This window comes from Muscardinus avellanarius (assembly GCF_963383645.1).
Source record: "Muscardinus avellanarius genome assembly, chromosome: 16".
Classification (NCBI taxonomy): domain Eukaryota; kingdom Metazoa; phylum Chordata; class Mammalia; order Rodentia; family Gliridae; genus Muscardinus; species Muscardinus avellanarius.
In genome coordinates this window covers 49,491,574-49,515,917 of record NC_137802.1, presented here as the reverse complement: position 1 = coordinate 49,515,917, position 24,344 = coordinate 49,491,574, and the positions used below count along the sequence as shown (strand labels likewise).

General features: G+C 41.3%; 1 protein-coding gene across 1 annotated transcript in view; it reads left to right on the top strand.

Annotated features, from left to right (window-relative positions):
* Positions 1 to 18,427: 18,427 nt before the first annotated feature.
* IKZF3 (IKAROS family zinc finger 3) overlaps positions 18,428 to 24,344 on the top strand; it is a gene marked incomplete at its 3' end in the record, with an annotated part of 75,169 nt that continues 69,252 nt past the window's right edge. The window contains exons 1-2 of the mRNA XM_080714240.1: positions 18,428 to 18,476; positions 20,826 to 20,927. The remainder of the gene's footprint in view (positions 18,477 to 20,825; positions 20,928 to 24,344) is intronic.

Below are 24,344 nucleotides of genomic sequence, written 5' to 3'. Positions count from 1 at the left end.
GTTGTGGTTGCTGCTGCAGCTGCAACTACAACCTCCGCCATCTTCCTCCCTCTTCAATGTTTTTTGATAAAAGAAAACAGTACCTGTCTTTTGCAGGAGTTGGGGGCCCAAGTACTTAGTAGCAATGTGTTTTATCTCCCTGCCAACAGCGGAGGCCCACAGCTTCACCATGGAGAGCGGGTTCTGCTTCTCCAAGAGAACTCAGCCTCAGGCTGCTCAGAGGAGCGCGGCGGCCAGGAGCGCCCTTGGCTCCCGGGACGCCTGGCACTGGCTGATCCGGCAATGCAGGGCTCCATCTGATGCACTCCAAACATTTTTCTTACATAGTGTGTTGTCCAGAGTTCCTGAGCACATGGGACAGGAGCAGTCTGTTTTGGGGGGAGATTTTTCCAACAGTTCAAGGTGGGTTGGATTGGTTTTATCTACCTCTCCTGAATACTGGCCGCCGCTGCCATCGCCATCTCCACCATCTTGGTCTGTCTCTTCTTTCTTATATTTTAGTTAGGAAGTCGTGGCTATAAATATCTCTATATATTGTCCCAATCAGATATTAAACCAAAATCTGATGTCCGGGGTTTCTCAGAGGAATACCTGTCCTATTTGGCTGCCGCCATCTTCCTAGAAATCTCCCCAAAGTAGTTAGTGACCTTTAAAGAAGTCTGGCTAGATAAGAACTTGGTCGCCTTTAGCACATAGATGATATTAGGAGCCAAGAAAATGGAAGGAATCACCTGGAGAGAAAGAGAGAGAGAGAGAGAGAGAGAGAGAGAGAGAGAGAGAGAGAGAAAGTATTGAGAAAAGGGGCTCAAGATTGAGCCTAAGAAATTCTTCATTTGGTCAGTGGAGGAGGCAGAGCAGCAAAAGAGAAAGCAGATGGCAAGACCAGAGGACAGGTAACAGAGCCTCTGTCATGGAGTCCAAGGAGGGAGAGCATTGGCATAGGAGTGGGTGGTTATGGAGTCCAAGGAGGGAGAGCATTGGCATAGGAGTGAGTGGTCAGCTCTGCAGGATGGGGACAAAAATGGGCTGGTTTGGGCCACACAGACCTTGCTAGTGACCTTGATGAAAGTGGTTCTGTGGACAGGGAAGGAAATTTAAGTGGTTAAAGTGGAAAGGGGAATAGAGGAAGTAGAAATGTTGGTAACAGACCTTTTTTTTTTTCTTTCAGAAGTTTAGCTATGGGGTGAAGAAAATAAACCAATGGAGTGATTGATGGAGGGAAATGTGGATCAAGAGTTTTGGGTTTTTTTTGGGGGGGGGGTTGCAGTACTGGAGAACCCAGAGACTTACCTCCAAGCTACACCCGTATCCCTATTTTTATTCTTATTTTTGAAACAACATCTCACTAAGTTGCAGAGGCCTCACTAAGTAGCTGAGGTTGGCCACGATCCTGTGATCTCCTGTCTCAGCCTACCGAGTACTGGAATTATAAGCGTGTACCACCAAGCCCCGCTAAGAGATTTTTTCTGTTGTTTATTTGTTTTTGTTTTCTATAGATGAGTGACATTTATACTATAGCCTAAGTTTATTGGGAAAAAGATCAAAATTAGACTTTTGTCTTTGAATCCCCTTTGTGTGTTTGTGTGCTCTCTCCCCTCCCCTACTTCTGACTTCCATGATGTGAGAGCAAAAACTTGCTTTCTCCTTATGTCTGCTCTCTGCTGCCATGCCTGAGATCCACAAACTCCGGCCTCACATGGACTGAACCCTGAATCTCCAAAAATCTCTGAGCAAATAAATCTTCCTCCCTCTAAAAAAAAAAAAAAAAATTAAAATTAAGACATATCTTGAAATCCCAGTTATCAGAGAGACTAGGGAATTAGCTACCACTAAAGATATCTTCATGTTTAGTTGTCACGTGATGTGTATAAGTCAGTTTTGTGTTACTGTAATGAAATAGCTGAGGTAGGAGGATACCTATGAAGAAAAGAGGTTTAGTTAGCTCACTAGTTTAGAGGGTCAAAGCTCAAGATTAGGCAGCCCATTGGTTGAGCTCTGATGATGGTGGTGTACGGTATCACATGGTGACAGGAATGCACATAGAAGCAAGTAATCCTATCTCAAACCAGGAAGCAGAAAGAGAAAAAGGCCTGGCTTGCTCCTCGTACAACCCTCTTCAGAACTACCAGGGGGTTGCATGAGGACTACCTTAATATCTTCAGGGACCCAAAGACCTTCCACTAGCCTCACTTCTGAAAGGTTCCACCTGCTCCCAATACCACTGTCTCAGGAACCAAGCTTCTAACACACACCCCCTCAAGGGACACTCAAACCACAGTGGCATGTAAATCAGCACCCTCACTATGTGAATTTCTAAGCTATATAAAGAGTTTTCATCATGTGTAACAATGATTCTATGGTAGAAACCCAGGAGAAACCCTTGAAATTTGTGTTCTTTTCAAGACTGAGAAGACACTGCCATAAATGCATCTTTAAGGTTTAGGATTTTAGATGCGTGAGGGCTATTTGTATTCGATAGATGATTTAAATTAAAGAGCAACATATATGATAAGTACACATCTTACTATTTACTGTATACAACCATCAAGATCAAGATATGCACCATTTTTATCACCTCAGAAGGTTTCCTTATGCTTATTTAGAGTTACTGTGCCCTTTTATCCCTGGTTAAACACTTCAGACATCTATCATTATAAGTTAGCTTCCTGTTCTTGTTCTTGAATTCCATAACAATGGAATGGAATTATACAGTATATACTTCTTTTTTGTGTGTCTGGCTTCTTTAAATATATATATATATATATATATATATATATATATATATATATATAATTTTTTTAATTGGTACTGGGGTTCCTGGAAGCCCTTCTACCTCTGGGCTCCACTCCCAGACCTATTTTATACTTTGTTTAATTTGGAAACAGGGTCTCTTAAGACAGCGCTGCTGGCTTCGAACCTGCGCGATCCTCCTGTCTCCGCCTCCCAAGCACGGGGATTACAAGCGTGCGCCACCATGCCTGGCAAATTTTGAGATTCACCCATATTGTTATATTTACTAGTAGTCCCATTTCTTTTATTATTGAATTGTTGATGGACATTTGATTGTTTCTGGTGTGTGTTTGGCTGTGTTAGAAGTGTGTGTGTGAAGGCGGGCTTGATTTGAAGCCAAGCTTGATTACAAGCTCATGCTTGTAATCCCAGCATTCGGGAGGCTGAGACAGGAGGATTGCAGTTTGCAGACAGCCTCAGCTACTTAGGCCCTCTGCGAGTTGGTGAGACCCTGTTTCAAAATAAAGAATACATTGCTGGGCATGGTGGCGCATGCTTGTAATCCCCGCTCTTGGGAGGCGGAGACAGGAGGATTTCGCAGGTTCGAAGCCAGCATTGCTGGCTTAAGAGACCCTGTTTCCAAATAAAATATAAAATAGGTCTGGGAGTATAGCCCAGAGGTAGAAGGGTTCCATCCCCAGTATCACCAAAAAAAAAAAAAAAAAGAATACATGCCAAGCATGGTGGTGCATGCTTGTAATCCCCGCACAAATGGGAGGATCGCTCCGGTTTGAAGCCAGCCTCAGCTACTTAGTGAGGCTCTTAGCAACTTAGTGAGACCCTGTTTCCAAATAAAGTATAAAATAGGTCTGGAGTATAGCCTGGAGGTAGAAAGCCCTTGGGTTCCACCCCCAGTACCACACACACACACACACAAAAGAATACAAAATAGGGCAGGGGGTGTAGTTCAGAGGTTGAATGCCCCTGGATTCCATCCCCAGAACCGTGTGTGTGTGTGTGTGTGTGTGTGTGTGTGTGTGTGTGTGTGTTACTAGAGATTGAGCTCATTTGCATTCTACCTCTAAGCAGAGTCTTACTAGGTTGATGAGACTTTCACTACTTGCTGAGGCTGTCCTTGAACCTGTGATCTTTCTGTCTCAGCCTCCGAAGTACTGGGATTACAAGCATGCACCTCATGCCCACTTGAACATTCTTCTATGTGTCTTTTGGTGAATATATACATTCATGGTCCTTTTTTCCTTTGGTACTAGGGAGTGAACCCAGGGGCATTCTACTTCTGAGCTATATCCCCAGATCTTTTTATTTTGAAACAGGGTTAAGTTGCGTGCAGTGGCACATACTTGTAATCCTTGTATTTGTGAGACTGAGACGGGAGGATTGTAGGTTCAAGACCAGCCTCGGCAACTTAGTGAGACCCTGTTTCAAAATAAAAATTTAAAAAATAGGGCTGGGGATATAGCTCAGAGGTAGAATGCCTCGGCTTCCATCCCCAGTACAACACATATTTTAAAAAGAAAGAAAGAAAGAGGTCTCCCTAAATTGCCCTCTAGAATATACACCCAGGACTAGCATTTCTAGGCTACGAGGTGGGTGTATGTCCAGCTTTGATATGCACTGCCAAACAGTTTCCAAAGTGGTTGAACCAGTTTCCCTCCCACCATCCGATGTCTGATAGTTTTCCACTTGTTCCAGATCTTGTCAACACTTAGTATTGTCAGTCAGCCTTTTTAATTTTAGCCATTCTGGTGGGTGGGTAGTAGTATTTGTTGTTTTAATTTGCATTTTCCCAGTGAGTAATGCTGTTGAGTACCTAAAGTCTGGTCATTTGGATTTTTTTTCTTTTTTGGGGGGTGGTACTGGGGATGGAACCCAGAAGCCTTCTACCTCCAGCCTATACTCCCAGACCTTTTTTGGTGGTACTGGGGTTCCTGGAAACCCTTCTAGCTCCTGTCTACACTCCCAGACCTATTTTTTAATATTTTTATTTGGAAACAGGGTCTCTTAAACTAGCGCAGCTGGCTTCGAACCTGCATGATCCTCCTGTCTCTGGCTCCCAAGCGAAAGGATTACAAGCGTGTGCCACCACGCCCCGCTCTTCTTATTTATTTATTTATTTATTTGTTTGTTTGTTTATTTATTTACTTTTTTGTGTGTGGGTCTGGGGATGGAACCTAGGGGCATTCAACCTCCGAGCTACACCCCTGCCCTATTTTTTTATTTTTATTTTTAATTTTTATTTTTTGGTGGTACTGGGGTTCCTGGAAGCCCTTCTACCTCCGGGCTACACTCCCAGACCTATTTTATACTTTTTTAGTTTTGGAAACAAGGTCTCTTAAGTCAGCTCGGCTGAGACCAGAGGATCACCGTTCGCAGACAGCCTCGGCTATTTTGTGAGGCCCTCCGCAACTCAGTGAGACCTGGTTTCAAAGTAAAGAACAAAAAATAGGGCAAGGACTGTAGTTCAGAGGTCGAATGCCCCTGGGTTCCATCCCCAGACCCGCAAAAATACATACATACATACATACATACATACATACATACAGAAAGATATAGAATAAAAATATAGGACTGGAGGTATAGCTCAGAGGTAGAATCTCCCTGGGGTCAATCCCCACTACTGAAAAAAAAAAAAAAAAAAAAAAGAAAAGAAAAGAAAAGGAAAGAGAAAAAAAAAGCCTTCATTTTCTCCAGGCCTGCACATAGAAATCTCTCTCTGAAACTAAGAGGAGAATTTTTTTCAGCTAGTATCCTTAATTGAATGATAATTATTTAATAGCATTAGGATAAAGGCAATATTATAAGCATATATAAAATTGACAGATACAAATTTTGTTGCTAGTATAAATGTTTGGTTTTATTTATAGATCATTTATATTGAGCTAAGAGGAAAGTATTCACATGTTTGCTTCTACAAAAACTTAATTAATAAGACTCTCACCATTTCTTTTTCATTATTATTATTATTATTATTATTATTATTAATTTATTTTTGCGCTACTGGGGATTGAACCCAGGGGCATTCTACCTCTGAGCTACACACCCAGCCCTATTTTTTATTCTTTATTTTGAAATAGGGTCTCCCTGAGTTGCAAAGGGCCTCTCTAAGTAGCTGGGGTTGTCCGCGAACCATGATCTTCCTGTCTTAGCCTCTCGAATGCTGGGATTACAAGCGCGCGCCACCATGCTCGGCTGAGACCCTTTTTTTAAAAAAAAATAAAATCAAGTTTGGGGGTATAGCTTGGAGGCAGAATGCCTCTAGGTCCAATGCCCAGTACCAAAAAAAAAAAAAAAAGAAAAAGAAAGAAAAAAGAAAAAAAAAAGAAAAGTAAAGAAAAAAGAAAGAGTCAAGGAAAGGAAAAAATTGACACTGATAAGAAGGGCATGGTTCTGGATTATATCTGTAATCCCAGGATTTGAGAGGTAAAGACAAGAGGTCACAGATTCGAGGCCAGCCTCAGTAATTTAGCAAGACCCTCAGCAAATTATCCAGACCCTGTTTCAAAATAAAATATAGCCAGACGTGGTGGCGCATGCTTGTAATTCCAGCCTTCGGGAGGCGGAGACTGGAGGTTCATGGTTCACTGACAGCCTCAGCTACTTAGTGAGGCCCTTTACAACTCAGTGAGACCCTGTTTCAAAATAGGGCTGAGGTGTAGCTCAGAGGTTGAATGCCCCTGGGTTCCATCTCATACCACACAAAATACACACACACAAACACACACACACACACACACACACACACACACACGTAGCTAGAACCTCCTTTTCTTGAGAATTAGAAACTGTACTTGGTTACTTCTGGTTATTACAATACACAGGGCATTTGAAAAATAATACTGAGAAATATTTAAATGTTATTGTCAGAGGGTTTCAGAGGTTGAAGGGCCCGGGACCTTTTGCCTTTAGGTCACCAAATCAAAAGCCATCTCGCTACTGTTTTACCAAAAGATATTCCCACACGACAGGTGCTTATGTAACACCTTTGAACTAGTTTTCTTTCTTTCTTTCTTTCTTTCTTTCTTTCTTTCTTTCTAGCATCCTTTCAGTGTGCAGTTGAAAATTTTACAGCTTTTCTTTTCAACTAAAACAACACCATCAAACTTGCAGAAAGTTGCAGTACAAAACAAAACAATTTTTTTCAAAAATTCTAAGAGTAATTTGCTGACATGATCCCTTTCGCTCTTGAATACTGTAGAGTAACCGTCCTAGCCGGGCGTGGTGGCGCACGCTTGTAATCCCAGCATTCGGGAGGCTGAGGCCGGAGGATCGTGGTTTGTGGACAGCCTCAGCTACTTAGTGAGGCCGTCTGCAAGTCAGTGAGACCCGGTGTCAAAATAAAGAATAAAAAATAGGGCAGAGGGTGTAGCTCAGAGGTTGAATGCCCCTGGGTTCCATCTCTAGACCCGCAAAAAAATAAATAAATAAAGTAAAATAGAGTAAATGTCCTTTCTTCTGCATGGCTACAACATGACTCTCAAAACCAGAAAATCAACACACACACATCACTCCCATTTAATCCTCAGGCTCTCTTCCTTCCTTCCTTCCTTCCTTCCTTCCTTCCTTCCTTCCTTGCTTCCTTCTTACCTTCCTACCTTCCTACCTTCCTTCCTTTTTTTGTGTGTGTTAGTTACTGGGGACTGAACCCCCATGGGCATTCTACCTTTGAACTATACCCCCAACCCTTTTATTTTTTGTTTGGAAACAGGTTCTCTCTAGGTTACTGAGAGTCTCATTACCTTGCTGAGGCTGGCTGCGATCCTCCTGTCTCAGCCTCCCAAGTACTGGAATCACAGGTATGCATCACCACACCCTGCTTACAGTTCCTCTTTTACTTTTGTAATTAATAAGTATTTGGGGAGAGAAGCACTTTGAACATGTATAAATATCCCATTTGTCATCAGACTTTCAATTTGTTCGCCTACTTATTAATATTAGAATGTACTCATGAATTTTGCTTGTTCTCCCCAATGGGTTATAATCCAATACCATCATTATTATTTTAACACTGCCTTGTCCCAGATTTGGCCAGTGAAAACTCTTTTATGGTGGCTTGTATGTCCTTCTGAGATATTTTTCTCATTCTAGGAACACTTCCCTGTTTGTTTGTTTCTTTGTTTGTTTGTGTGATACTAAGGATGGAACCCAGGGGCCTTCTACTTCTGGGCTACAGTCACTCCCAGACCTATTTTATATTTTATTTGGAAACAGGGTCTCACTAAGTTGCCGAGAGCCTAAGTTCGTTTGGACTTCATGCTGTCCACCCCCACTCCAGATATGGATACCTGCTCACCCCGTTCAGCATCTAAAGCCCTACATTAGACCATAACCCCGCACAGATGTGCTCACTGTGTTCTGGCTCTGAGCCTCCATGGTAGTCTATCCCTTCGTTTGGATGCACTCATCCCTCTCAGACTCCAGCCCTCCAGATCAGGCAGCCCCTGTCTGAATGCCCTGCATACCCTGTCTGTCCCTCCATGTGGAAACCTTCCTCACCTCTGACTGTGCACACACGGGTACCCTCTTCATACTGCCTGGTCTTCAGCCCCCCATTCCTGACATGGACATTCTGTCACCCATCTTGCGATTGAACACTCTACACCAAGATGTCACCTTACTATTTATTTATTTATTTATTTATTTATTTATTTATTTATTCATGTGGGTCTGGGGATGGAACACAGGGGCATTCGACCTCCGAGCTACATCCCCTGCCCTATGTTTATTCTTATTTGAAACAGGGTCTCACTAAGTTGGCAGAGGGCTTCACTAAGTAGCTGAGGCTGTCTGCAAACTCTGATCCTCCAGTCTCAGCCTCCCAAATGCTGGGATTACAAGTGTGCGCCACCACGCCCGGCTTGGTTATCTTTTAGATATGTGTATTTCCCCTACATTTATATTTTGTTACTAATATCTAATGGCTGATATTTAAAATTTTTTAGATTAGGATAGAATATAAATACAATGACTATATTTTTCAAACCAAAAATTGGATCACAACCTGATACAGTACATGCTATTAGAAACCACTACCATCCTGAGCCAGGCTCGGTGGCGCACGCTTGTAATCCCAGCGCTTGGGAGGCGGAGACGGGAGGATCGCGCAGGTTCGAAGCCAGCCGTGCTGGCTTAAGAGACCCTGTTTCCAAACATAAAAATAGGTCTGGGAGTGTAGCCCGGAAGTAGAAGGGTTTCTAGGAACCCCAGTATCACACACACACAAAAATCACTACCATCCTGAATATTTCGGGGTAAATGATCACCCTAAAAACAAAAAAAGGAGAGTTAACATTTCTAGTCATAGGAGTCTCTCTTTTTGAACTAGCTTTCCCATTGATAATGTAGATTCTGAACAGAATGTTAAAAACAAAACAGAAAACCTACCACCTGAAGACACTAGAAAGATGACTCAAAACAGCCTGTTTCATGGGTTTTTTGTCCGAGGGAAGGCCTCATTTTACCCCCCCCCTTTTGACTGAAGCATACATGCACACAGAGCACTCACGAGCCCTCCCCCAGCTCCCACCCTTCTCCCCCTCTCTCCCCACAGCCCCCTGCTCAGCGCAGTGATTGGGGGTGATAAGTTTGTGTATGTGCATCATGACCAGTAAGGGGTTTCCCTTTTCAAGTCTTCATCCCTTTCCCGTCTGCCTCAGCTCCCTTCTCTCATGCCACTTACGTTTCTCCTTTGTCTGGAATGACTCCTGTGTTCCAGTTTTTTCTAGTTTTCACATATGAAGGACAACATCCAACCCTTCGGGTTTTTTTGTTTTGTTTTGTTTTTTGTTTTGGGTGGTACTGGGGTTCCTGGAAGCCCTTCTACCTCCGGGCTACACTCCCAAACCTATTTTATATTTTTGAAACAGGGTCTCTTATGCCAGCGCGGCTGGCTTCGAACCTGCGCGATCCTCCTGTCTCCGCCTCCCAAACGCAGGGATTACAAACCCGGCCTCAAACCTTCGTTTTTTGCGACTGACTAATCTCACTTAGCATAATGTCCTCCAGTGTCTACCCAAAAGAATCGGAACCAGACTACCATAGTAATACATGCATATGTATGTTTATACATCTTAGCCCCTTTCTATTGGATAGAAAGTGTATAATCTTACTGGTGTTAAAAAAAAAAAAAAACACCATAATAACCAGCCAGGTACTTGAGAGGTTGAGACAGGAGGATCACAGATTTGAGGCCAGCCTCAGTGAGACCCTGTTTCAAAAAAAAGTCTGAGGCTGTGGCTCAGAGGTAGAATGCCCCTGAGTTCAATCCCCAGTACCTAAAATAGACAAAAACAAAACAAAAACCATAGTAGCCACAGAATCTGGAAAGTAAGAGAGTAATCCTGAAATGGAGGAAGCCAGAGGAGACTCGTGTGTGTGTGTGTGTGTGTGTGTGTGTGTGTGTGTGTGTGTGTGTAAACTTCTAGTTCATCCTTGAACTGTATACATAGGGTCACACTCTAAGTAGCCCACCTGTGCCTCAAATACCTGAACAGACATGTATGCTTCTGCAAGGTGACCAACTCATCCCAGCTGCCCAGGATGATAAAAGGTCTGTGCCTGGGGAACCCCTCAATGCAGATAGACCGGGGCATTTGCTTACCCCAGCTGCTGCTTGCTACAGGGGAGACACAATCTGAGTTTGAATCTGGGCAAGCTAACCACATGCTTAGAAAAGTATACTTCAGAAGAATATAACAGAATTCAGAATTTTTATGACATATCATTCACAATACCCAGGATACAATCCAAGATTATTGGGTATATGAAGAAGCAGGAAAATGTGACCCTACCTCAATAGAACAGAAAAGTAATGGTGACTGACCTCAAGATGGCATAGATAGCAGAACTGGCAGATAAAAACTGAACACAGCAGTAGTTATGCTCAAAGGAAAATATGCTTAAACAAGTGAACAAATAGAAAGTCTCAGCAGAGAGACTATAACAAAAACAAAAGTTCCAGAACACGACACAAGCGCTAGGGATTGAACCAGGAGCCTTCTACGGAACTCTGAGTCAAATCCCCAATCTTTTTTTAATTTTATTTTTTAAAATTTGAAACAACCTCACTAAGTTGCTGAGGCAGAAAACTTATTAGGTTGTTTTAACAGCAAATTAAGATGACAGAAGAAAAAGAAAGTGAAATTGAAGAGGTAATAATAGACGTCATTTAATATCAATAACAGAGAAAAAACTAGGGTGGGGCAGGAGCATAGTCTCAGGAAAGTGTGGGAAAATATGAAAAGTTCTAACATACATGTAATTGAAGTTACAGAAAAAAGCAGAAAAATATTTGAAAAAATAGTGACTGAAAATTGACCAAGTCTGGTGAAAAGCCTAGCTTTATAGATGTAAAAAGTTTATTGAACCCAAGTGGAATAAATGCAAGTGATATTACACCTAACCTATCATAACAAACTCTGAAAACCAAAAGTAAAGAGAAAATCTTAAATGCTTTCAGAAAAAAAAAAAGAACCTATTATAAATAAGAAAACAATATTACAAACCAGGCATGGTGGTATATGCCTGGAATCCCAGAACCTGGAAGCTAAGCTAGGAAGATTTCAGCTTCCAGGCCAGCCTCCACAGCTAAGCAAGGCCTTCAGCAACTTAGTGAGACCGTTTCAAACTTTAAAAAATAAAGCCAGGCGTGGTGGCTCACCCTTGTAATCCCCGCGCTTGGGAGGCTGAGACAGGAGGATCGCATGGGTTCGAAGCCAGCCTCAGCTACTTCGTGAGGCCCTCAGCAACTTAGTGAGACCCTGTTTCCAAATAAAATATAAAAAAGGTCTGGGAGTATACCCGGAGGTAGAAAGTCTCTGGGTTCTACCCCTAATACCACTAAAAATAAATAAATAAATAAATAAATAAATAAATAAATAAATAAATAAATATAAAATAAGATTGGGCATTTGTCTCAGAGGTAGAAGGCTCCTGGGTATTTCAATCCCTAGCACTTCTACCCCCATCCCCAACACACACAAGCTACACTATGAAATACCCTGACTTCTCATAAGAAATAATAAAAACTAGAATTTAGTGGAATGCCATCTTGAAAGGCTAAAGGGGGAAAAAAAATCCAGTCAACCCTGGATTCTATTTCTAGTAAAAACTAGCCTAAGATTGAAAGCAAAATAAAGACATCTCGAAATAAATGAAAACTACAAAAAGGTGTCCCTAACTTTCTTGCACCACCAGAAATGCCAAAGGAAGTTCTTCAGACTGAAGGGAAATGATAGATATCAGATGGGAACTCAGATATTCACACAAAAAAAGTACCAAAAAATGTTAAATCTGTGGGTCTCTTGGTTTCTTTATAATACCACATGACAATTTAAAGCAGAAACTAATAAGATTGTGTTTGGGGGTTTACAATGTGTTCAGATGTGACAAATATAACAGCAATAGCAGAAAGATTGGAGTGAAGAATGAGCTTGCATGGTTGCATGCTTTCTACATTTTATGTAAAATAGCATAATTTTAACTTTAAGCAGACTGGAAAATTAAACATGTATATTATACATTAGAGAACAGGAAAAATAGAAAAATTAATGATCAATTTGGAGCCTTTGGCACTCCTCTTTCAGGAACTGGACAACTAGCCAAGCATTGGTAAAACCATAGACATCTGACTGACATTTTTAGTTACCTTGATCTAATTGACATTTATGAAATAGTCCACACCCACTTTTCAACTGCACATGGTACATCTTGGTGGCACAACTGCACACCAAGAAAACAATAAATTTAAAAGGACTGAAATCACGACAGCTGTACTCTCTGACTATAGTGGAATGGAATTAGAAATTAATAAAAATAAAAGAGAGTCCATTAATCCCCCCCCAACTACCTATAAATTAAACATTTGCTATAAGTGTGGCACTGGGGATTGAACACAGGCATTTTACCTCCTTGCTACAGCCCCAGCCCAATTTTATTTCTGTTTTGAAACAGGGTCTTGCTAGGTTGGTAAGAGTCTCACTACTTGCTGAGACTGTCCTTGAACCTGTGATCCTCCTATCTCAGCTCCCAAGTGCTGGGATTATAGGCATGCGCCACCACAACCAACTTAAACATTTATAGGTAACCAGTGGATCAAAGAACTCACAAGGAATTTATAACTGAGTTACAAGGAAAATAAAACATCAAAATTTATAAGATACCGTAAAAAATTGCATAGAGGAAATTTTATGGCATTAAATACTTAGAAAAGAAAATGGAAATAAAAGCATTCATTAAAGTGTCATTTTATGAGGCTAGAAAAAGAGAGAATTAAGCCAAAAGAATGTAGATGGAAGAAAATAATAGATATAAAAGAAGAAATCAATTAAAAAAAAGACTAACAAACAATAGACAAAATTAACTGAGCCAGAAATTGTTTTTTTGGTGAGATTTTTTTAAAATTTTTTATTATTTTTATTTATTTATTTATTTTGGTAGTACTAGGGATAGAACCCAGGGGCATTCTACCTCTGAGCTATGCCCCCAGCCTTATTTTGTATTTTGAAACAAGATCACTCTAAGTTGTAGAGAGCCTCACTAAGTAGCTGAGGCTGACTGTGAACCTGTGATCCTTCTGCCTAAGCCTCCCAAGTACTGAGATTACAACTGTGCACCACCATGCCCGGCTTTGATGAGGTTTTTAAAACCTGATAAACCCCTATCTATACTAACAAAGATAAAAAGAATACAAATTTTCAGTATCAAAAGTGAGAAAGAGCCGGGTGTAGTGGCGCACACTTGTAATCCCAGCATTCGGGAGGCTGAGACCAGAGGATCGCGGTTTGGAGATAGCCTCAGTTACTTAGTGAGGCCCTCCACAATTTAGTGAGATCCTGTTTTAAAACAAAGAATAAACTGGGTGTGTTGGCGCATGCTTGTAACCCAGCACTTGGGAGACTGATACAGGAGGATCAGGCAGGTTCGAAGCCAGCCTCAGCTACTTAGTGAGAATCTCAGCAACTTAGTGAGACCCTGTTTTCAAATAAAATATAAAATAGGGTTCTTGCCGGGCGTGATGGCGCACGCTTATAATCCCCGCGCTTGGGAGGCAGAGACAGGAGGATCGCGCTGGTTCGGAGCCAGCCTCTCTGGCTTAAGAGACCCTGTTTCCAAATAAAAAATATAAAATAGGTCTGGGAGTGTATCCCGGAGATAGAAGGGCTTCCAGGAACCCCAGTACCCCTACACACAATAGGAATGGAAGTGTAGCCTGGAGGTAGAAGGCCCCTGGGTTTCATCCCCAGTATGACGAAAGAAAGCAAGAAAGAAAGCAAGAAAGCAAGAAAGCAAGAAAAAAAGAAAGAAAGGAAGGAAGGAAGGAAGGAAGGAAAGAAGGAAGGAAGAAAGAAAGAAAAGTAATGCAGGGGGTGTAGCTCAGAGGTTGAATGCTCCTGGGTTGCATCCCCAGCCCCGCAAAAAAAAAAAAAAAAAAGTGAGAAAGATCTGGGCATGGTGACACAAGTTTGGGCATGGTGACACACGTTTGGGCATGGTGACACACGTTTGTAATCCCAGCATTTGGGAGGTGGAGACCAGAGGATAGCTGTTAGTGGACAGCCTCAACTACTTAGTGAGGCCCTTTGCAACTCAGTGAAACACTGTTTCAAAAAATAAAAAGACTAAAAAATAGTCTGAGGGTATAGCTGGGAGGTAGAATGCCCCTGGGTTCCAACCCTAGTACTGCAAAAAATAAAGAGAAATATAACTATGAACCCCACAGACATTTTTAAAAAGCAAGGAAATGTCACAATCTTATAGCAATAAATGCAGCAATTTACATAAAGTATAAACATTCTTAAAAGATAAAAATTGCTGAAACTAATGCAAAACTATTTAAAAAATCTAAACTGGGAGCTGAGTGTGGTGGCACAAGCCTATAATCTCAATACTTGGGAGGCTGAGAGGAGAGGATCGGGAGATTGAGAGGGAGGATTGTAGGTTCAAGGCCAACCTCAGAAACTTGATGAGACTCTTGGCAATCTAGTAATACCCTGTTTCCAAACAAAATAGGTCTGGAGGGTGTAGCTCAGAGGTAGAATGCCCCTGGGTTCAATCACCGGTGCCATACACACATATACAAAGTCTGAATTGAACTATAGTAATTAAAGAAATTAAAATTGTTACTAGTAGAAAACTCTGAAAACAAAGGCCCAAATGATATTACAGTCACATTTTACCAAATATTTAAAGAGGAAATATTAAACAATTTCAGAAAATAATTGAGTAGGGAATGCTATATAATTCTGTTCCTGAATCCTAATGAAGACCTTAAGGAAAAATAAAACTGCATATCCAAATCATTCAGAAACATAAATATAAACCCTTAATAAACTCCTAGCAATTGCATCCAGAAATACATCCAGCAGAAACTGTGTCATGACCAAGCAGGGGTTTATCCCAGGAGTACAAAAGATGCCAGCCCAGGAATTTATCCCAGAATTTATCTCACAGTTATTTCAGAATCAATATATGCAGATTGATAGAAGAGGTACAGAAAAAAACATTTCAATAGGTGTGGAGAAGCTACTCGACAAATTTCTTTGTTCTTTTTATAAAAAAAAAAACAACCCAAAGCCAACATTATTAGAAAATTATAAATAGAAGGAAACTTCCTAGAGTCTCTGGAAAACCTTTAGTTATAATTTATGATGAATGATTAAACATTTTCCCCCATAAAATTGGGAACAGGGCAAAATGCCTACTCTACTCAATTTTGCTAGCAATTCCAGCCAATATAATAACACAAGAGAAGAAATGAAAGATGGGAAGGAAAGAAGTAGATATCATGTAGATAACATGATTATCTACTTATTTATGTATTTATTTAGGTATTCTGCATGGCACCCAGAGGTGTTCTACCTCTAAGCTGTACCTCCAGCCCTAATTTTTTTTTCTGTAATCAGAGTCTCACTAAGTTGCTGAGTGTCTGGCCACGTTGTTGAGGCTGGCCTTGAAACTGAGATCCCTGTGTCTCAGCCTCCCAAGCACTAGGATTATTGGGGTGCACCGCCGTGCCTGGCTAAGTCTCTACTCTTAAAGTCATTTGATTTTGACAGAAGGATGAAAGCAGTCTGATAGAGAAAGAAAAAGCTTTTCAACAAATGGCACTGGAACAACTAAATATCCATCTGGAAAACAACGAACTTCAACTTCTACCTCATGCTTGCCAAAAATTTATTCAGTATAGATCATAGACTCACACATAAAAGCCAGAACATAAAACAGGAAGCATAAAGGCTTACAGAAGGAAACAGGAGAATGTCTTTACAACTTAGGGATGACAAAGTTTTCTTAAATAAGAAACAAAAAAGCCAGGTATAGTGGCGCATGCTTGTAATCCCAGTACTTGGGAGGCTGAGACAAGAAGATCGCACAGGTTCGAAGCCAGCCAAGGTCTGGGAGGGTAGCCCGGAGGCAGAAGGGTTTCCAGGAACCCCAGTACTACCCCAAAACAAAAAAAAATCATAGTAGTTTTATTCAAAACAACCAAACTAAATGATCTAGGTGTCCTTCAGCAAGAGACTGGAAGCAAGCTGGCATATTCATATAATGGAATACTACTTAACAAAAAAGTACTACTGATAAACACCACAGAATGATGCATCTCAGAAACATGTCGAGTGAAAAAAGCCTCAGGCCAAAGAAGTTATCCCCTGTGTCTATACTATTCCAATTTTATCATGTTCTAGAGTAGGCTAATCATCTACAATGGAAAAAAACCAAGACAGCAGCTCCCACTGGAATATGTGGGTGGGGGTTAGAAAGGGACTTGAGATGGTTGTAATGTTCTGGTTTGGTTTGGGGCACAGGGGATTGAACCCAGGGGCATTCTAACTCTGAGCCACATCCTCAGTTCTATTTTTTATTTTGAAACAGTGTCTGCCTTGCTAAGTTGCTGAGGCTGGTAGCAAATCTGCAATCCTCCTGTCTCAGCCTCCCAAGTACTGGGATTACAAATGTGCGCCATCACGCCTGGCTGAGTAAATGAAGTTTTTGTGTGCATGATGCTGGGGATTTAACCCAGGGGCATTCTACCTTCAAGCTTCACTCCCATCCCGATTTTGTATTCTTTATTTTGAAACAGCGTCTCACTAAGTTGTGGAGGGCCTCGTAAGTAGCTGAGGCTGGCCACAAACCTGAGATCCTCCTGCCTCAGCCTCCCAGGTACTGGGATTACAAGTGTGCGCTGCCACACCTGGCGGTAAATGAATTTTTAAAAGTCACTGAATGATGTTCTTAAGATCTGTGTGTTTCATTATATGTAATTTTCACCTTTAAGAATCTTACAACCAGCTGGTGTGATGGTGCACACTGTAATCTCAGTACTTGGGAGATTGAGACAGGAGGATCTTAGGTTAGTACCCAGCCTCAGCAATTTGGCCTCAGTGAGGCCATCTGCAACTTAGTGAGACTCTGTTTCAAAATAAAATAAAATAGGGCCGAGAGTGTAGCTTGGACGTAGAATGCCCCTGAGTTCCATGCCCTGTAACACACACACACACACACACACACACACACACACACACACACACACACACAATCTAATAACCAAGCTAGGTGTGGTGGTGCATGCCTGTAATCCTAGTATTACTGGGAGGCTGAGAAAGGAGGATCAGTTGAAGGACAGCCTCAGCAATGTAGCGAGACTTTCAACAACCTAGTGAGATGCTGTTTCAAAAGGAAAAAATAAAAGCCGGGCGTGGTGCCCACACTTGTAATCCCCGCGCTTGGGAAGCAGACAGGAGGATCGCGCAGGTCCGAAGCCAGACGCACACGCTGGCTTAGGAGACCCTGTTTCCAAATAAAAATGTAAAAATAGGTCTGGGAGTGTAGCCCGGAGGTAGAAGGGCTTCCAGGAACCCCAGTACCACCAGAAAGAAAGAAAAGAAAAAAAAGAAAGAAAAAATAAAGAAAAGAGGTGTATGTTGGAGGTAGAACACCCCTGGATTCAATCTCCAGTAACACACACACACACACACACACACACACACACACACACACACAATCTTGTAACTGAATATGGAACTGTACTAAGTAAAACATGAGCCGAAGTGTTAGAGATGAGGTGTACTGATACCTGCAACTGCTTTTGAAATGCATCGAATAGACAGATGGATAGTGATGAACAGGTGGGGAAACAGGTGATGAAGCAAAGATAATATGATTGTAGGAAATCGTTGGTGGGTAATGGATGTTCTCTGTGTCATTTTCTCTGTCCAGACCACCCCGTGCTCTTGTTCTCGGCATAAGTAGATGTCTGGTAGAAAGTTCCTAGAGCAACGTCGCCATGCCTGTAATTCCTTCCATTCTCCTGGAGACACTTCTAGGTAGAACATAGAAGCGTAGTCTTGCTCTAAAAGAGGAATTCTGCGCCAGGTGTGGTGACACACGCATAATCCCAGTTCTTGAGAGTCTGAGACAGAAATATTACAAGTTCAAGATCAGCCTCAGCAACTTAGTAAGACCCTATTTCAAAATACGTAAGTAAAAAGGGCTGGGTATAACTCTTAGGTAGAATGTCCCCAACTTTGATCCCCAGTTACTCTCTCCCCCCCCCCAAAAAAAAGAGAAATTCTGATGCTAAGTTTTTCAAAATGATATCCTTCTCAAATTTGGAATACTCAAATCGGTGGAAATGTACCCTATTACATATATCTAACTTTTTTATTTTTCAGATATACAACCAAACGTGGAACTGAAAAGCTCTCAGGAGCAGTCTGTGTCCACAGGTAACATTGGATCTTTCCTCTCTAGAAACAAACCTTTACTGAAAATACCAAAAAAAAAGGTATTTCTGATTGCAATAAAAATGCTATGTATTTTCTAAAAATGTATTTTCTATGTACTTTCTATGTATATTCTTTTTTTGTTAGGTTTTTTTTTTTTTTTTTTGGTGCTACTGGGGTTCCTGGAAGCCCTTCTACCTCTGGGCTACACTCCCAGACCCATTTTTACTTTTTTTTTTTTTTTTTTTTAATTTGGAAACAGGGTCTCCTAAACCAGCATGCGCGGCTGGCTTCGAACCTGCGCGATCCTCCTGTCTCTGCCTCCCAAGCGCGGGGATTACAGGCGTGCGCCACCACACCCGGCCTTCTATGTATATTCTAAAAATGTACTTTCTATGTATTTTCTTTTTTTCTTTTTTTTTTTTTTGGTGGTACTGGGGTTCCTGGAAGCCCTTCTACCTCCGGGCTACACTCCCAGACCTATTTTTACATTTTCATTTGGAAACAGGGTCTCCTAAGCCAGCACGCGCGGCTGGCTTCGAACCTGCGCGATCCTCCTGTCTCTGCCTCCCAAGCGCGGGGATTACAAGCGTGCGCCACCACGCCCGGCTACTTTCTATGTATTTTCTAAAAATGTATTTTCTAAAAAGTACGGTTCATTCTTGCTGATGAAAACAAATAATTTATCTATTAGTATTATTATTATTATCATTATTATTATTATTTGGTGGTACTGGGGATAAAGCGAGCCTAGGAGCATTCTACCTCTGAGCTACACCTTCAGCCCTTATTTATTTATTTATTTATTTATTTATTTATTTATTTATTTATTTTTGCGGTACTGGGGATGAAACCCAGAGGCATTCTACCTCCAAGCTACACCCCCAGTCCTATTTTTTATTCTTTAGCTTGAAACAGGGTTTCACTGAGTTGCAAAGGGCCTCACTAAGTAGCTGAGGCTGTCTGCAAACCATGATCCTCCAGTCTCAGTCTCCCAAATGCTGGGATTACAAGCGTGCGCCACCACACCTGGCTCTAATTTTTAATTTTGAAACAGGGTCTCAATAGGTTGATGAGAGTCTCTCTACATTGCTAAGGCTGTCCTTGAACCTGCCATCCTCCTGTCTCAGCCTCCCAAATACTGGGATGACAGGCATGTGCCACTATGCCCAGCTTATCTTATAAATTATTTAGCAAAATAGGTCTAAACTACACTCTGCCTAATGTTGATCACTGTGGTTTTTTTTTATTTTTAACTGGTCTCTATAAAGTCAGATTTTGTTGAATAAAAGAGTATCTTAAATTTGAACAAGTTCTGCTTCACTCTGGAACAATGGCTAGCACATGTTTATTGCAAAGGGCTAGATAGTAAATATTTTAGATTTATAGGCCACTTCTGATCTCTCATCCCATGTTTTTTATATTTTTCTACACATGTAAAAATGTTCCTGCTTTCTGGGCTGTACTGAACAAAATCTTTGAGTTCATAAAGTACATATTATATTATGCAGAAAGTAGACTCTTGCTGAGACATGGTGGCACACGCTTATAATCCCAGCATTCGGGAGGCTGAGATAGGAGGATCAGGGTTCACAGCCAGCCTCAGCTACTTGATAATAAGCACGATGACTTATTCATCTCTAAATGTGTGTGTGTGTGTGTGTGTGTGTGTGTGTGTGTGTGTGTGTGTGTGTGTTTTACTAGGGACTGAATCCAGAGGTATTCTACTTCTCATCTACACCCCCAGCCTGTTTTATGTTGAAACAGGCTCTCAACCTCCCAGGTACAGGGATTTCAGGCGTGTGTCACCATGCCTGGCTTCTATAGCCTTTTGAACATTTAGTAAATATCCAAAAAATTAAAGAAATTTGGGGCTCAATACATTTTCCACAGAATCATATTTGTCATGTAAACAGAAGGGGAAATAGGATGGGGCACATAGAAGCTTATAGGAAAGCATTTTTCCCCCTAGTGGATTATCAAGTGATCAGTATGTATCATTGCTACACATTCACAGTTCTTGGACATAAGTAGCAATAGCATCCTACTGGATATCATGAAATATACCAATGAAGAAATAATTCAAAAGGAACATAAGTGCATTTTTTACCCAGGTGGGAGAAATATTCAAGAAAGTTGTATGTAGCAGAAGGGTGCATAAATCCTGTGCATATTTCTCAACTGAAGAGTTTTCACATATATACTTTTTTTTTTTTTAGGTATATGTAAAGGGAATACTATTTATCTCTAAGGGAGTTCGTGAATCTGAACATTAAACGAAGGTCTGCTTAGTACATATTTATAAAAATTCTTTAAAGTTGATTACATACTTAAAACTCTTTTGTCTTTTAGCAAGTCCAGCAGTTTTGAGTGACTACAGTTTAAGAAAACCTTGTGAAATAGAAAATGTGGACAGTGCAGAAGCCTTGACCAACGAAGATGAAGATACAGGAGGTGAGCTGTAGTGTGCAGAAGAAAACCGAATGGTTATCAATATAGTTAAGGGTTAGTAGGAGAAATTATATCTCCAAGGGAAACTTAAATGTGTGGGTTTAGTGAGAAGTGGTTTAGATTTATTCACTTCACAGATATTGGCAATTAATATTTGTTACAAGGTATCAGCAAGTTATATTAACTTTATTTTTTAAAAGTTTATTTATTTATTTATTTATTTATTTTTATTTTTTATTTTTTGGTGGTGGTACTGGGGTTCCTGGAAGCCCTTCTACCTCCGGGCTACACTCCCAGACCTATTTTTACATTTTTATTTGGAAACAGGGTCTCCTAAGCCAGCGCGCGTGGCTGGCTTCGAACCTGTGCGATCCTCCTGTCTCTGCCTCCCAAGTGCGGGGATTACAAGCGTGCGCCACCACGCCCGGCTATTTATTTTTTTTTATGGTACTGGGGATGAAACCCAAGGGCATTCTACCTCTGAGAGCTACACCCCAACCCTGTTTTTTATTCTGTAGTTTGAAACAGGGTCTCACTGAGTTGCAAAGGGCCTAAGTAGTAGCTGAGGCTGTCCATGAACCGTGATACTCCTTTCTCAGCCTTCCAAATGCTGGAATTACAAGCGTGCACCACTACACCTGGCCTACTCTTTTCTATTATAAAAATAATACATGTTCATTGCAGAAAGTTTATCTGGGATTTTTCAAACACCAACAGCCAGTTCTCCGGTTCTCCATACAATAATTGGATGCCAAAAATTTCAGTTCAATTCAGTTCTGATACTAACTCTCAGAGTTAGCATAGACCCTACAGCTTAAGGACTTGGTATTGTGAGACTCCCCATTTCAGACACTAGTTGCAAGTACCAGGTCCCCAGGTGTTACCTGAACTTCTGTCTGACTTGGCTGCAAAGTTGAGGGTTTCCACTCACCCCCTCAGGCTCAATAATTTGCTAAAATGACTCAAGAACATGTAACAGAACACATTTATTCATGTCTTTACCCTCAGCTACTGTTTCTCCTTCTTTCTGTTATTCCCAGACCATCACAGTGATTTTCATAAGACTGCCCCCATACAAGAATTCCTTTTTTAAAAAATCATTTTTAAAGCCGGGCATGGCAGCACACACTTGTAATCCCAGCATCCGAGAGGCTGAGACCAGAGGATCACTAAGGGATCACTGAGGGGGTTCATGGGCAGCCTCAGCTACTTAGTGAGACCCTTTGCAACTCAGTGAGACCCTGTTTCAAAATTAAAAAGACTAAAAAAAGTAGGGCTGGGGGTATAGCTCAGATGTACAATGCCCCTGGGTTCCATCCCCATTACTTCAAAAAATTATTTTGATACTATTATTGGTACATTATAGTCTCACATCATAATGTGGTTCATAGTGATATTGCTATACAGGCACACACACTTGGTGGACTTTCCCCGGCTCCCTCCCCATTCCCTCCGCAACCTCTCCCCCTTTTCCATACAGCGTATTGAGATTGACATTGGAACGTGTTGATGGAAGTGATTCTTTCATTGATCCTCCCTCTCCCCGCTTTTACCTTAGACCCTCTCCCTGGCTCCACTGGAGTTTCTCCTCCGTTATCTGAAGTCCCTCTGCTCTCCTGATTACTCCCTAGCCTCCGCATATAAGAGAAAACATATGCTCCTTCACTCTCTGTGACTGGCTCATCTCACTTAACGTGATGTTCTCCAGGTCCATCCGTTTTCCTGCAAGTGACGTTATTTTGTTCTTCTTTATTACCGAGTATAATTCCATTGTGTGTTTTTCCCTAATTTTGTAATCCATTTTCTGTTGATGGACACCTAAGTTGGTTCTATAATTTGGATATTGTGTTGCTATAAATGTATGTGGATATATACATTTATAGCAGGTGTGAATATATACATATATCTGTATTGTGTGTGTGTGTGTGTGTGTAACCTAGTACTATAATTTTCTTTTCTTTTCTGATCTGTTTCTTTGGATACCCAGGAGTGGTATAGCTGGATCATATGGTGAGCCCATTCCTAATTTTCTGAGGAATCTCCACACTGGTCTCCATAGCACCTATACTAATTTGCAATCCCACCAACAGTGTAGAAGAGTTTCTTTTTCTTCATGTCCTCACCAGCATTTACTGTTGTTTGACTTCTTGATGGTTGCCGTTCTGATTGAGGTTAGATATAATCTCAGTGTTTTTTGTTTTTGTTTTTGTTTTTGTTTTTGCAATACTGGAGATGGAACTCAGGGGCATTCTACTTCCAAGTTATGCCCCCTGTCCTAATTTTTTATTCTTTTTTTTGTGTGTGTGGTACTGGGGTTCCTGGAAGCCCTTCTACCTTCGGGCTACACTCCCAGACCTATTTTATATTTTATTTGGCAACAGGGTCTCTTAAGCCAGCGTGGCTGGCTTCAAACCTGCGCGATCCTCCTGTCTCCGCCTCCCAAGCGTTATTCTTTATTTTGAAACAGGGTCTCATCAAGTTGCAGAGGGTCTCACTAAGTAGCTGAGGCTGTCCGCAAACTGCGATCCTTCTGTCTCAGCCTCCCAAATGCTAGGATTATAAGCGTGTGCCACCACGCCCAGCTCAGATTAATTTTGATTTGCATCTCCCTAATTGCTTATGTTGTTTAACATTTTTATGTGTTTATTGGTCATTTATATCTTTTCTTTTGCGAAGTGTCTATTTAGTTCAATTGCCCATTTACAAGAAGAATCCCTTTAATAAGCCACGTTACAATTGCCCTCCTGCCTTACCATATGGCCAGGCACTGGATATCACCTATGAATCAGTAGAAAGTGAACTACAGGTGCATCATTATTGTGAAATTCCTTTACCATTACTAGGAACGCAGTGGGTAATTCAGCCCACCAAGCTGATTGCTTTCACACTCCTTCAGTCACAGTTGTGTCTTCCACACCTGAGGTTGTCCCTTTGCCTTAGAACTGCCATCCAAAACCAAGCATCTCTCTGGTCAGTCAGGGGTACTTTGAAACAGAGTCTCACTGAGTTGCGGAGGGCCTCACTAAGTAGCTGAGGCTGTCCACGAACCGCCATCCTCCGGTCTCAGCCTCCCAAATGCTGGGATTACAAGCGTGCGCCACCACGCCCGGCTGAGATTTCATCTTAAATATCATTTTTTCAAAGGTTTCCCTGACAACCCAGTCACTATTTTGACATCTTACCCAACTTTAATTCTATGCATGGCATTTATCACAGATAATTATGGAGTTATATTCACTTGTTTACTTAGTATCTCTTTTTTCCACCTTTTACTGACTAGCATTTTGGGCTATCTTTATTACTGCTAGGTACTTGCAGGACCACTAACAGTTCTTAGCTCATAGTAGGTACACAATAAATATTTGTTTAGTAAGTTACTAGGTAAAAGTCCTGGGTTCATTATATGTGTGTATGTGTGTG